The sequence below is a fragment of the Paralichthys olivaceus genome, chromosome 16, assembly GCF_024713975.1.
Source record: "Paralichthys olivaceus isolate ysfri-2021 chromosome 16, ASM2471397v2, whole genome shotgun sequence".
Lineage (NCBI taxonomy): Eukaryota > Metazoa > Chordata > Actinopteri > Pleuronectiformes > Paralichthyidae > Paralichthys > Paralichthys olivaceus.
In genome coordinates this window covers 15175339-15187691 of record NC_091108.1, presented here as the reverse complement: position 1 = coordinate 15187691, position 12353 = coordinate 15175339, and the positions used below count along the sequence as shown (strand labels likewise).

At 38.1% G+C, this 12353-nt stretch overlaps 1 long non-coding RNA gene across 1 annotated transcript; it reads left to right on the top strand.

The window, feature by feature from the left end:
* The first annotated feature begins 58 nt into the window (after positions 1–58).
* On the top strand, positions 59–7749 carry LOC138405038 (uncharacterized). The gene is made up of 3 exons (XR_011238694.1): positions 59–125; positions 5230–5303; positions 5711–7749. It is a non-coding gene; the product is annotated as an uncharacterized lncRNA (long non-coding RNA).
* The last annotated feature ends 4604 nt before the right edge of the window (positions 7750–12353 follow it).

Below are 12353 nucleotides of genomic sequence, written 5' to 3'. Positions count from 1 at the left end.
CACGTCCCCGTGTAGTGGATGGCTCCAAATGCAAGGTCAGCTGACCGAGTTATAAATACTGAGGGGAACATGAGAACATGTTGTCTCTGTAAACCTGCCCGAGGTCCCGAGAACATTTGAGAAAAGTCAGTCATCTTCTAATAATCCCAAATATCCTATCGTCATTTCAGTTCGTTAGTTCTGACACATGTTTCTTACCTGTTTGTTGTTTCTTTGCTCAGAGACAGGAGCCCTGTTTCCCAAATGATGAAGAAAACTATTGGAAGTGACACATTTCATGTTTATTTAATGTAATTGAATATTTGATGGGCTATAGTTATGAAAACTATTTCTGTCAGTGCTTTAATTTACATGTCGGATATATTTGCAGTGAACATTCGAATGGCCTTCTGGGAAAAACATGCAACACTGGTTACTGTAAATTATCTCACATCTAAGTGTGTGTGTTCCTGTACTTGTACCTTTGTGATGGTTATTTTAAGCATAGACGCTACAGAGTGAGGATGTTTTTGGAAAGTGAAGACATTTTGACCGGTCTTCACTTTTTAATGGGCTGTTTGAGGGTTAAGACTTGGTTTTAGGGTTAGGGTTAGAATTAGGTTAAGGTGTGGAGTGTGTGTACTTGTACAGATATCATTTTGACCCTAGAACTCACGGAGTGGGGACATTTTGGGAGAGTGAGGACCGGCCACTTTCAATTGACTGATTGAGGGTTGAGTCTTGCTATAGGGTTAGGGGCTCAGGAAGGCATTATGCCTATGTGTGTCCTCAGGAGTGCAGCGTTGTGTGCGTGCTTGTTTGTGCACGTGTGTGTCCGCAACCCTCCTAAAAGCTCACTTGTACTCATGCATGTTCCCACCACTTCCTGTCTCACCGTCCCAGCTGTGCATGAATCTAGTTAAAAACTTGTGTTTGAGTCAACAAATCACAGAACAAACTTTCCTTTAACAAACAATCCACAATAGCTTTGTTTAAAACTTCTAATCAAAAGCCTCTTGATATGCAGTGAGTGGCATGAACACAATAGTGGAATGATAAGATCATCAAGATCAGACAGTTTGTAATGACATGTTCCTGATCACTCTCTTTATGACTTGCTCGTGATTAACAGTGAGTCATCTGCAAAATCGCACAATGCAGTATCTAATTATTACCTCCTTATCATGTATCTGTGACTATTTCAGTCTTCTTCATTTAAAGTGGTTTGTTCCCCCCCAGCTCCTTGGTAACTGCTCAGGAATTTGTACCTTATGCAACCTGTTACCTCAGTCTATTATGTAAATTTTCATAATACCCTGTATGTTCAACATTATCAGGGAATATGTTAAACAAGCTTTTCCTTTAGCTTTGTGTATGTGATCATAGTGTAGCTAACTAACTAATTATGCAGTATTATTATCAATTATTTTGTTTTGAATAACTTAAACACTAAAGAAAATGCATATAAATACAAGTATAAAGGAAGTTATCATATTGTTGAATGATGGCCCATTTAAAGCCTGCACATAGACCATCATTTTTATCCACTTTGCCTCCCTGTTCAGTTAAGTGTAATTTAAAAAAAACAAAAGAGTTTTAATTTGTTTATACATGTATATTACTACTCTGTGCTGGCATCACCTTTCATCACTAGTGAGCTGCAGTAAGGATTTGTTGTTCATTCAGGCAAGTTAGTCCGTTCAGTGGGGAAGAAAAAAACAGGAGAATTAGAGCGAGTACATTGTGACTTCACTGAGGACTGTGCCTGTCACAGAAATACAAACAGTCAGGGCAGAAAAACACTCAGACTCAATCACAGACCTTGGACTTGATGCAGCATTTTCCTCTACTTTATGTGTATGTGATTGGTCAACATATTATAACACATTATGTACCACTAATAAACCAGTCTCCAAATTATATAATATTATATATTCAAATTATATCAAATGATAATTGGCACCTCTGTGTAAATCATGGCCCCTGAGATGTGCCACTGAATAATATGGTAATATTTATCAGCATAAAGCATTAAGAGTAAAAACAGCAATTGTATTGCTGTTTAATTGATCAGCCTTTCTCCCACCCACACAAAAAAAACAACTACCTTACATATATGTTGCAGAAAAGAAAAGGTCCACACTGAATCTCTTCTCATAAAAGAAATGTACACGTCTAATTACAGCTGTTCAGGTGGCTATGACAACTGGTCTATTTCAGCTTTCACCCTCACTGTTTTTCCCCTGCGGTTAGCTTTAGTGGCCCAAGTTTCTGTGGGTTGTTCATCTTCACATCCTTTTGAAAGAGGCAGTGTTTGCTGGTCTTAACGAGAAGAGACAACACTTGTTCAGTTGGTGGCAGAAAACAAACATCTGCTTCACTGGTGCAGTTGTTTATTCACAGGCAAGAGGATGTGGAGATTTGATTAGTCAGCCTTTTCCTGTCTTATATCAGTGCAGCATCTCTAACTTCACATTAGACTTTGCTGCAGCGCAAGAGCAGATAAGCCTGAGCAGACGTGAAATGCACAACCTGCTGTGCGTCAGATACATTTATATAGTTCCACCTCAACATTTATCACAGAAATATTGTGGTTGTCAGTCTGTTTTTTTTCATGGGACACAAAATAATCTTGCTGAAAGAAATAAGTATTGATGTTGCTCACAAATCAAGGTCCACCACAGTGATTTCATCCCAATAATTGTTGTGAGCCAAAACGGAGGCAACAGATGCTGAGATATTTCAACTTTTAAACCAAATGTGAGTTGAGTTTGAAAAATCAAAGTCCCTGTCAGGTAAATGTCTACATCCTTCTTCTCATTTCCAGTTTGTATTGGAGACTTTTGACAGAACGACAGTTCCTCCAGAGCCAGAACACATTATACATCCATTCATTATCTATTCCGCTTATGCTTTCAGAGTCTCAAAGGGAAGCTGGAGCAAATCCCAGTTGACATTGGGCGAGAGGTGGCGTACACCCAGGACAGGTTGGCAGTCCATCACAGGGCCGACATACAGAAACAAGCAACCATTCACACATCCATCTATAGTCAATTTAGAGTTGCCACTTAACCAGCATCAATCAATCAATCAAATTTGATTTGTATAGCCCAAATCACAATTTGTCTCATAGGTCTTAAAAAGGTGCGACTTCCTCTGCCCTTAAAACCTCAAGAGTAAGGAGGAACACCCCCCCCCCCAAAAAAAAACAAAACTAGAAAACATAGAAACTTGAGAGAAAACAACATGTGAGGGATCCCTCTCCCAGGACAGACAGAAGTACAATAGATGCTGCATGTAACTGAGGACATGAGCAAAATAAGAGTATTTACATTGATTAGAATAAACAGTTTGTAACATAATGCAAAGTAAATGAATTGTAGAGTTATTGTCAGTAATGGTAGAGTATGTGAGGAGGCATATTGTACATCAAGCAGTCTTGTGGAACATAATATGTCATTGGTCTGTGGGAGGAAGTTGGAGTACCCAGAGAAAACCCCCCACACACACAGAGAGATCATGAAAACTCCTCTCAGAAAGACCCCTGACTAGATTTGAATCTTCTTGTTGTGTGCACCAGTACTAACGGTGACTATAGCACGATAAGTGAAATCAGTTGACTGGCCCTTTAAAAAGCCTTTAACAGAACTAAAAGTCTACCAAAGCGATGTTCTTGGTCTCTGATTTTGTTTCTCTCCCGTTCTTCCTCTCTCCTGCTCGGCCAGTTGAAGAGTCTGGTGCTGTGTGTTAAAAAGTGCTCCCCCCACCCCCCTCTCATGAACTCTTCTGACCCGGGTCCTAGAAGCAGACAGATATCAACGTGCCTGTCCCAAAACATGACCCAGGCACATGGTTGCCTGACAGGGATCAAAGGTCACATCAGTAAAACAGGCCTCTGAAACCAGCCCCGTCTTCACGGGTGCACAGCCCGAGGCAGAAAAGAGGGAAGCATTAATTTCCGTTGAACTAGGAGCATGCACTTGAATTTGGAGAGGAGTGTGCACAGGAGAAAAATACTTTTCAAAATCTTTGTGATTGCAAGATACTGACACTGCTATTTTTTCCACAAACTACCCATGAAAGGCAATATAATAATATATATATATAAATTGCTTGTTGCAAAATGCATATAAGTAAAACAAAACCCCCTGACTCGGTCGCTTTTAGCAGCTGTTGATGAGTTAACAAACAAACATTGAAACTATGAATGTGGAAAGTCAATGTGAGCTAAACATAGTGACCTTTGAACTGCTGTCTTGCAGCATGCATGGAACTCACATAGACGCATATATATTTAAAATGCAGGTTTTATGCGGTCTTTGCGTAATAGTTACTGAACCTCTGGTGACCCCGGTGCATGAAGTACATTGTGGGGCCAAACTGCAAATAATGTGTTGTACTGTGCAGATAAAAGGAGGTCAGCTCTGTGGAGCACGGCGGGTATATTACTGTAGGTGTGAAAAACCTGACGAAGGTGGTGGTGTGAATCTACCTCAATGAGAGGAGCAGGTTATATCAGTCAATTTAATGATTAGTCGATCAACAAAAGAAAATTATTTTTTTTATTATTATTTTTTTTTAAGTTTGTTTTTAAGCAGAAATGCAATTAATAAGATTGTCCATGGTGCAAAAGGTTGAAAGAAAAAGAAAGGCTTCTCTCTCCACTATAAATGTAAAAGTGTAAAAATACAGAAAAAGCATTGAAATAGAAACAGAAAAACAGTAATAGAGCATAAAAGCAGCAAGACATTTTGACATTAGAATGAATTAACATAACATTCACATAAATACCTATATACAGAGAATATAACAATACTTAATGATGCCTTCTTAACAGTGAGGATTTGTTTTTGTTTGTCCTGCATGTGTTATTTTCTTTTTTTTTCTTTTAATAAGTTACTTGAACACATTAACTTGGTTCTTATAGGAAAACTGTATCAGGCATTTCTTGATACACTATGTAAGACAGTGTAAGAGCATGATTTCTGATGACGTTTCAGTAGAAAAAAGGAACATTTTTAGTTACATCACCAGTCAGTATGAATTAAGATTAGGCAGTGTTCTGACATGCACATATTTCACCCGAGGCAACACTACAGATCATTTTTTTTAAATGAAAACATTAGCAAACAAACCATAATTTTTGCTGACAATGGCCCTGCTGTGGTGTATTAGGGCTAAAGATTTTATAAAAGTTTCATATGAGAATAAAGGAAAACAATATTTTTTTGCTTATTCTTTATCAAACAGGAACCTCAGCTCCAGTTTCCACAGCCTGGTTGGAGAATGTTCAGCCCATTGAGTTTCCTCTCAGCTCTTGAGAGGTAAATATATTATAATTCTGTGTCTTGTATTCCTACTTTGTGTTGCTTTTTGTAATTGCATAAAGGGTCCATCTCATCGTATTATTGAGGCCAGAGCTTTCGTTGTTTTTACAGGTGCTCAAAGAATTTGAGCTGGTTGGAATTCAGAGCATTGCTGTTCCATCCTGCTTCAGCTAAACACAAGATAACAGCAACCATGCATTAAAAAGACTGACAGCTATGAATTATGATTCGTCAAGCACGTTAAGTGAAATTCACAAAACACCAACATTAAAACCATTCATTTAGATTCAGCATCTCCACTGTACACTGAGCTCCTGGTTGTTTTTCTAAAGGCAAAAACAGGGCGGTTTTTATCTCCAACCGAAATATAAATCACAGTGTTTGGATCATCTCGTTTGTCTCAGGTCATCTGAGGACAACCTCTCTTGTCCTCGTGGACCAACCTTGAATAAATGGCTCAGAGAGGAAACATGAATGACGGCTTTGTTGTGCCGAACCAAAGAATGCATCCTCAGTTGTAAGTGGCTAAATGGATTGTACATGCAGAGAAAAGGTCAACTCTGAGTACTGCACTGTGCAGTAAATTAGTAAAAAGTTTGAGTTAATTGAATATATTTATACACACATTTGAATATTTGTCACCGGCCTGAAAGGTCATGCTGTTTTTTCTTTCCCTGCGTTTTTCTTATTAAGGTTGATATCATTTATGTGCTTTTATTTCTATGATTTCACCTTTTTGCAAGCTTGTTTTCAGTTTGAGCAGCTAACTCCTCAGGGGAAAAGAACAGAACATTTTCATTGATGGGAAAAATGAGCACAGCGTTCCCTGACTGTATGGAATGTGAGGCAATAAATGTGCAGAGTCGATGTAAACACATATTGCAATAGTGTCCCCCTCGCTACATGTTATCTGTGGAAAAGTACCGGAGTGCATCGTGTCACCATGGCAGATTCCACTGTTGTTTTACAGCAAAGCCTCGGGGAGAAGGATGGGGGCAGGCAGGGCTGCACAGATACAAGAGGTGTGGTGTGTGTGTTTGTGTGAGAGAGTGAGGGAACGTAGACGTGATCCCTCTCCAGTCGGTTTAGCTTTGGAAAATTACCTTTACAATGAAGCAGCTGCACACACACACATGGTTTAGGTTTTCAAACTGACTAATCTGCAGTAGTGAAACAAGGATAAAAAAATGCAACATAACATGTGACAAAACTAAATTAGAAAATAAATTGAAATGTAAATCAGATTCAGCTAAAAATTGGACAGGGTAAAACATTTAATATCTCAGTATGAGATGAAACACAACTACTGTTTTTGATTAAATCATTTCTTCACCCCTGTTCCTTTGTTAGTTTGCGAGCAAGATTATACAAAAACAACACAGCGGATTTACACGATACTTGATGAAAAGATGTGGTTTTGTTCAGGGAAGAACCCGTTAAGTTTTGGTGCAGATCTGAATTGGGGGACGGAACCATGTCTGTGCATTCAACATTGCAAGATAGCAAGACTCTACTGAGTGGCATTAGGTCTTATATATTTTTTTAATTCTACAGCTAATCTTCCTGTAATAAAGGCTGCACACATTTTAGGAGGAACAACAAAAACATTGCAGCATATGTTTGTATCACCAGTATACACTGTCTTTATGTGCTATCTGTAGCAATAAGAGGATGTCATCATTCAACAAACTACTGAAATATCAGGGTTTTATCTTTTTTGATTTGAGAACATGTGTTGATGGAAACAGAAAGATGTATAGAACACATTTTTTTAAATGTAATTGTCTAATTTCTAAATGGGTGTTGTTTTTTTGTTGTAGCCCGTTTCAAATTCTTTTGTTTCCCCAACAACTCAGAAGACTGTGAAATCACAACACAAAGCAGCTGCCTGACAGTCACTAAAATATATAAACAGTGGCACTGAATGGTGTTGGACTGTTACCTGCTGGTTTCTTTTGCGCACGGTTGCTCACTATTTTGTATACGATGCAAAAGAAATGTGGGGCTCCAGAGAAAGTGGTAAAAATAATAGCAACATTATTACATAATATCATATCGGTTTATTATGACTATTATAATGATGGTGATATTACATCATGTATTTATTTTAACTATAGTATTAACACCACATCGTTTTCACCCCCTACAATGACTTGCCCAAGACCAGTAAACATGGACATGTAACATAGACTCAGCACACACAAACACACGCACACACACACACACACACACACACACACACACACACACACACACACACGCGCACACCATACCTACTTCATCTCTAACCCCTATTACATCATCCTCATATACATCATTCTAACTGCCTAGTTTTGTCTGTATGTAATCTCATTATATACATATTTATGTATGTCTTGTCTGTCTTATATGTCACTCTTTTTGTCACTATTTTAACTAATAAAAAAGATATGAAAAGAAAAAACACACCTTTTGGCTTTATTGAGCACTGAGGGCAGAGGAGCCATTAGGTTCAGTCTGGTGTTATGTTTGAATAACGTGCCGGTGTCAACATCCAATTTCAAAGTCATTTCACGTGTTATCGCTACTTATTTTTTTGATTTTCACATGTCATTTCACCCACGTCATTTCTCCGCTGACTAACCCCTGACCCTGACTAAAGCGGTGTCAAACGACTTGCAGGACTGGACGACAACAACACGTGAAAGCCTAAAAGGCGTGGACATGACGAAAGGTCTTTGAAGTGGCTGGCTGTTTGTACCATCTAAAACACAAATCACATCACTTAGATGAAGTTATTTTTTATTTTTATTTCTTTACATATTCGTTCTGAACACGTGCAGGGATTGAATCCCTTTTTTTTATCTTAGCGTAGCATGTCATTGACTAATAGCTAAACACTGTAACTAGCATTTTACTCAGGTAGGAACAGGCTTTGATTAGCTTTGCTGAGATTCAGAAGTGCAGTCATCCATGTTATGTCCAAAGGCAATTATTAATATAATTTCAACAAAGGCATTCAAAAGGCCACTGAGCGAAGATGTGAAGATGTAATGGATGTTTAGTGTCACACGTCAAACAGAAGCTTAAACATGATCCAGTGAGGACACAGTTTGTGAGGTTATATTTGACCGTCCCTTTAATATATTGAATATAATTTGATACATAACAATCAACATTGCAACATCACCTAAACTAAAAATAATTCACCTACAGAAGCAAAAAGTGAGCTTTGAGCTTCACAAAGGAAGGATTGTATTCCCTGCGCTTGTTTTTGTTGTGTCGGAGAGCAGCTGCACACACCCTGATCTGTGTGAAACTGTAGTCAGGTGATTTATTTTGAGACGTAGGGTGAATCTGGGTAATCTGGGACATTGGGTAATGTGGGACACCTAAGCTTCAGTCTGTTTATTTCCCTTTCTAACAAAATCTAGTCAACAGGACTTCTAACATAATTTAGAATGGATATCATATGACTGAAATCACATGACTTCATGGGGGTGATATCACATGTAGTGGCGGGCAACTCAATCAGAAACTCCCTCTCTTGGATTTGCATGACAAGATCAATGACATCAGATCCTTATCAAATTATGTGTGCTGTATTCAAATAACAAAATATACATGAAGTTGTTTAAAATGTGTCTTAGGTTTTTTTTTTCCAAACATTTTATCATTGTCCTGCTTGATCAAATCGGATTGATAATGTCAGTCATGTAATTTCTCTAAATGGGGAAAATATGCATTTAGAGACGTCCTAAAGTTAACAAAGATAAACTAAAGAGATGTAGCATATGAAGGAGGTAATGGTAATTACAGTCTGTCCCTGTCTGTTTAAACTAATTGTCTGGCTACTTAACAAGCACATAATCAGTTTGCTCTCTAGGACCGAGATGATCCAAGAAGCACAGAAGAGAGTCTGTCCTGTGTCTGCAGCCATTGGTTTCACCAAACATGTGGAGAATACAATGGGCTGATAGATGATGATGATCTCTCACCTCCAAGGACTGTTCCCTGATTAGCCCCAATAGAATAATAAATTAATCATCAGTTATTTTTGCTTGCTGTTGATTGGATTTTAATTGTATTTTTGAAATTATCATCCACCTTTAAGAGAATGTTCTAAATTAATTTTATAATTTCTTAATTTAAGATTATTACATTATGAATTAATGACATTTTTATGAATAATGTACATTTTAATTTTTGCATAATGCTTTTTAAAAATGTGTAATATTCCCAAGTGTCCTGTCCCACATTATCAAATTCAGTCAGAATCTTCTTTTTGGCACAAAGAACACTAAAAGTTATGTTTTACTTCTCCTGTGATCACGATATCTCCGTTCTTTCTTCTGGTTCTTAAGGATTACAGAAAGGTATAATATGTTGATCTGATGTGTAAAACAGATAAAAGAATAAGTCACAAAGGTCAAAATTATTAAAGATTTTCACTGGTCGACATATCATATAACCAGCGCTGATAAGCTGCCAATCCAGCTGCAATGTATGAATCGAATAAGATGATGACCTCATTGAAGAGGCCATCTCTTTTCATCTCGTTCCATATGAGTCCATGAAGAACAAACTGTCTCTCAGAGTAGACAATCTAAGAGGAATGGGCAGCAGGAGGATCTGACTGAAGATGCCAGAAGTCTGTGCATTCCACAGAGGAGGGAAAGTGGGGTCACAGAGCTCTGAGGATGAGCAGACATCAGTGGTAGGTTTACTCAGTGTTCTGTGTGTGGATCTATATACATAATGAATTTCACATAGCTACCTATGAGAGGAGATAGATAGACAGACAGACAGATAGATAGAAAGAAAGATAAAAAAGATAGATAAATAGGTATGTAGGTAGGTTGATTGATTGATTTAGCAGAAATGCAAGAAAATACACAGATAGCCGCCTTGAGACAGGTAGATACAGTACGGTGCTGTATAAAGACAAAGAATTCCAATATAAAATATTAAAAATACGAGACATATAGTGTGATGGTAGTACATGGGGCTCAGTGCAAAATTGAAACGTAGTGGTGATATTTCAAATAACAGGCGAGTTAAAAAGTCAAATGGCAGTTGAAATGTTATATATATATATATATATATATATTAAATATTTTAATAGAGAGTAGTTGTGATACCAAGATGTAGAGTAAAAAGCAGGGAACTGTGTATTAAATTACTGTGACCCTCCCTTCAGCAAAAAGAAAATCACTCCACTGTCCTGTATCCACCCTCCTGGTTTCAAAAAACCTTTGTCTCAGCATTCAAAATTATGAATGATAAACACAAGATAAAGTGCTGCCTTTAAAAACCACAATAAAAAGTACTGCACAAATGATATCTGCAAGATCATTGTGTTTGCAGGCCTTGCCAGAGGAAGAGGAAATCACCTGATCAGCTTTTCTTTTGAATGATGCTCATTGACATTAACATCTTCCCTGCTCTTCTTTATTTTGTAGAAATCACAGTCAGGTTCAGCTGCCTGCTGCTAACCAGAAAGAAAGCATTCCGTGCATGTTTGTGCCGCAGATCCACCCTCAACCTTGAGCATTGCAAGGGCATCATGATTCCATAATACACAGGCTACCCAGTGACTGTCACTGGATGTTTCCAGTGGGTCAGCCAAGCAACAGTGTGCTAATAGCAGGATAGTGCATCATTAGGAGTGTCAATAGTCAGTAGCAGTGTAACCTGAGAGTTAGGAACAGATAGGATTCACTGGTGCTACCTGGTGCAATGACCTACTTTTATTGTGACATAGTGAAATTAGTTATGTTCTAAAACATTACTCAAACTTTCCAAACTTTTTCCACTGTAAATTCTGGATTCTTATGTTTTAAGTGTCAGCACCTATGAGAAGGGCAGGGGCGCTGCAGCGATGAAGTATTATCATCTCGCCAAAGCATATTTAAAATATGGGTTTTTTATAGCCTCTCAAATGATTTGTTACATGTTCTGAAAGGTAAGGTGAAGGATCAAATAGTGTACTGCTGGCTCTGCAGTAGACACATCCACAAACCGGGTTAATGTGTAACCTGTGTTAATGTCAGACAGATGGGTGCGTTAAAAACTTAACTGCAGCTCAGAAAATATGATATCCAGCAGAACAGCACGTCTGCCTCTCACTGCAGGGTCTTTCTCTCCAACAGTTAAAGTATATGTGCTTGTAGTTTCAAGAATGTTGGTGCAGTGAAATATGGACAAAAAGGGGAGTGTCACTCACAGAGCAGATGTTATGAACTTAATCATCCATGTTTCACTGAAGCTTTTGATGTTTTGCTGCTCAGATTCCTACTTACAATCCACACGCCATTGTGTTTACAGAGTGTAATGTGTTTTGAGGAAACATACAGCAAAAGAAAGGAGTTTGCTGATGTAGCCTCTTTGATTTGCCAACAAAACATCATGTAACCATAACCAAAATAATTCTGCATTGGGACATATTTATATAGTTTTACATTATTTACTTTTTGCAAAGAGTTATGAGAAGATTGATACAATGTTTGTAGGATTAGTATGAAGCTACAGCCAGAAAGCTGTTTACTTAGCTCAGCATTAAGACTAGTCTTCCTCTGTCTAAAGGAAATAAAAACTTGCCTGTGAGCACGTCTGTAGCTCAGCATTAATGTTGAAATAGGACAAAAACTGAGGCTTAAAACAACAATCCACCATTGTCCTTTAATTTGTCCAAACATGCATCAGCTCTTAGCTTTGCATTAAGAATGAAGACAGTTAGTCTGACTGTTCAAAGGTAATTTAATAACATAATAGTGTTATAATGGACCGATAAAGGATCTAAGCTGTTAGGCAAAGCTTTCGACTTACCAATCAATCAATGTTCCTACCCCTCACCCGTGTTCGTGAGCTCTGGGTAGTGACAGAAAGAACGAGATCACAAATGCAAGTTGCCTAAAAGAGTTTTCTCTCTCGGATAGCTGGGCTCAGCCTCAGAGATAGGCTGAGGAGTTCTAACATTAGGATGGAGCTGGAGCTGGGAGTAGAGCTGCTGCTGCTTACATCATAAGGAGACAGTTAAGGTGGTTTGGGCATTTAATCAGGATGCCT